Raw genomic sequence first — 3371 nt, 5'->3', positions numbered from 1 at the left:
GAGGAAACTTTTGGGTTATTTTTTGGAAGCTTAATTGTTCTGAGTTTTATTTAAGTGTCAAAATTGGCCATAAATGGTGGGTTCTTCAGCAGAGATCAGGGTTTTGGAATATAAGCAGACTCAAGAAAGCGAAACTTGGTTTCTCTACAATGAAACAGGTTAAAATGGTTGTCTTGAAGATATTTAAGTATTTAAAAAGTGACATTGTATTCAGATTTGAAAGGGGTTTTTGTTTTATTGTTTTGATTTTTTTCTTTTCCTTACTATTTTTCCTTTCTGTTGCTTGATATTTCTTCCTAAGTAGTAGTTTCATATGCCTAGGCACTACTTCTGCTGAAGTGGATCTGAAAGCTATTAGAAAGCTGAGCATAGGTCAATATCATACTGTTACGAAAAAAGGAAAGATCTTTTTTTCTGTCTTAAAAAGTGTAGCCTGTAAGATGGTAAAATAAATTTTCTGCTCTTCTCTGTAGTCTTAACCATTAGATGAACTAGGTTTGGGTACTGCACTTCTGGGAAGATGGGGGCTAATCCAAGAGAACTCATATCGGAAAACCAAGAATATTTAAACATCAGGTCAATACAACCTCAAATTTAGGACAGTTTATACTGAGGGGATATTCTAATATTCAAATTCATAAAAATATTTTTTAAAAGGCGACAATAATTGACTTCCTACATCTACAATAAATCAAGACATAAATTGATCTAAATTGCAGCAAGGAAAACTCAGGACAGGTATTAGGAAAAGCTTCACTGTGATATGAACACTAGCACAGTCTACCTGGGCTGCTCCTTGCCTAAGCTGCACAGTAGGTATGCTGTGCTTGCTCTTATACCTTACTGAGCTTGACCTTGCCTTGCTTTCCTTGTTTGAGCTCCAATCTACCTTTTCATTACAGAGTTGCATGGCAGTCTGTTGGCTAAACCTGGTTACCATCACTGGATCTACACTGTTCTTCTTGTTTGAGTGCTGTGGGTCTGCACTTTTGTTGGAGGGGGTCATTTCCTGCCTGCCTTGCTGTCACCCCCAGCTTATGTCTCCTTACAGGGCAGTTCAACCCTGACATCTCCATTGCAGGAAGTCCTTAAGATCAAGCTAAAAAAATTCTGCAAAAATGACACAGATGTAGCTGAGCAGTTTTGGGGCAAAAAGATGGGTTACATAAACCCTTTTAAAGCCTCCTAGTTTTGCATTTGTGATTATAGTACAGGACATTCTTACGATAATTTATATATATGTTTTGTGGTTTTATTATTTACAGGTATTTCATGTGATTACATTTCAGATTATTAAAGGATTTAATTTTTTAATTGCTATTATTGAGCCAATGTCTTTTATACATATCAAAGCGTTTGCATTTGATTTCTCTTTTGTATTTTGTACAGATATCTATTGCCAGGTAAAGAATCAGATTCCCCTATGTTCCAAAAAATTATAAAATTTACTCTCAGGGAGAGGAAAGAGAAAAGATTAAAGAACAACTGTGTATGCCAGACATCCAACAGTGCAACTCTCTGAGGAGTTAACATTACACAAGATACCCCTATTCTAACAAGTGGCTTTACGTTCATGCTTTGTAGAAGAGGGCACTAGAGAGATAAAGGAATACATTTATTTTTTTGTACAGCTTTTTGAAATACAAAATCATCACATCCCATTGATAAACTGCACAGTAATTGATCTAAGGTAAGATAAAACAAGGACTTGCTCACATTTTATGAGGAAAAAAAAAAGAAACTTCCTTACATTGTGACTCTAGGCATTCCCATCTAGATGGCCAAGGTAAAAGGCAATGGGAAGGCTTAGATTTAAAGGAATTTTAAAAACAGCTCAGAAACTGGGAGTCACGTGATTATCTTAATGATTCCACTATGACAAGTTTATTTACTTAGTCACTAGAAAATAGTCAGAGCATAAGAAGACAGAGAAAACATTTGCAGTCTTTTCACCTGTTTTCTAGTGTGACCCAGATACTCTTTCACATTATTTGGTTTCTTATAAATTTTCAGTGGATCTTTGTTGACTAATTATGTGCTGAGTGCTGGCTTAAACTAAGTCAGGGTCAGCAGCAACATTTAAAACCAGCAATGAGTATTTTTTTTAATATTTCAATGATTGTATCTTATGATTATGCAACTGGAGAATAGTTAAGTTCCTTTCCTAAAACTTGTAAGTAGACTGAAATATCTATTTTTATGTATCTAGTTTCTGTATTTGTAGACAGATATTTGTATGTAATTGCTACTGGAGGCCCTTCATGGATCTATCTGACAGTAGCATTTCTTCCTCTTATTAAGTACTTCATGATTTTTGTGAAAAATATTTTTTTCCTCACCCATTTCTTAAGTTTATATTTTTGTTGAATATTTAATATCTCCAAGGGTGGAGAATCATAACATTTCTGGGCAACCTGTTCCAGTGCTGCAATGGTGAAAACAAAATAAGCCCTTTAGTCAATCTGATTTTCCCTTGTTGTACCCTGTGTCTATTTCTTTTCATTCTATCCCTATATGTCTCTGAGAAGACTCTGGCTCCATCTTCTGTATACTGTGCTGTTATGTACATGAAGACAGCATCTCCCTTTAGGTAGCTACTACAAAGTCTAAACCCAGTTTTCCTATCTTCTCTTCACATGATGTAGTGAGCTGTGGTAAACAGGACAATGGAAACAAGAGCAGAATGTGATGAGCCTGTGGGTCGACAAGTGACAGGAGAACAATATCTGAAACTGTGAGAAAGATGCACTGTGATATCACCATGGTCTTATCTGATCAGTGTTCCGTGCAATCAACCCTTAAGGAAAGTGAAGACTGGCCACCTCCTCCAACTGCCCCCGCCCAGAACCTTCCTGCTCAGCTACTGGAGCCCACACCAGTGCACCAGTGACCTGGGCTCTCTGCCTAGGCTGAGGAATGCGGCTTCCATTTTCCCGTTTACATGTTCAACCAGCAGCGAAGCTGAGCAGGTATCCCAGACACACAGGTACACATACAGAGGACATGGCCATGGCCATTCACACAGACGGCCCAAGAACAGGTGAGACCCCAGCAGCACCCATGTTCAGGGCTCACAGCAGACACAGGCACAGCCACGTCTCCTCCTCCTTTTGGGCAGGCAGAGGCAGAAGTTCACTGGTGCCACACACACCCCGCACTCTCCAGCTTCACAAGCACAAGCACATTTGCTGATCCCCGAGCACTGGCATGGCCCCTCTTCTCTCCCAGCACCCTTGCCTGGATTCTGGCCCCCTTTGCTGACCTCATCGGTCCCCAACTCACCAGCTGATCCAGATGGGTGCTTGCTGCAAACACACAACACTTACACATTCATCCCACAGGCACCCCACACTCATGAGTCCCCCCAAATA

Source organism: Egretta garzetta, unplaced genomic scaffold (genome assembly GCF_000687185.1).
Source record: "Egretta garzetta isolate BGI_Z169 unplaced genomic scaffold, ASM68718v1 scaffold328, whole genome shotgun sequence".
Classification (NCBI taxonomy): domain Eukaryota; kingdom Metazoa; phylum Chordata; class Aves; order Pelecaniformes; family Ardeidae; genus Egretta; species Egretta garzetta.
The sequence above is the reverse complement of the archived record's forward strand: the minus strand, read 5'-3'. Positions refer to the sequence as shown.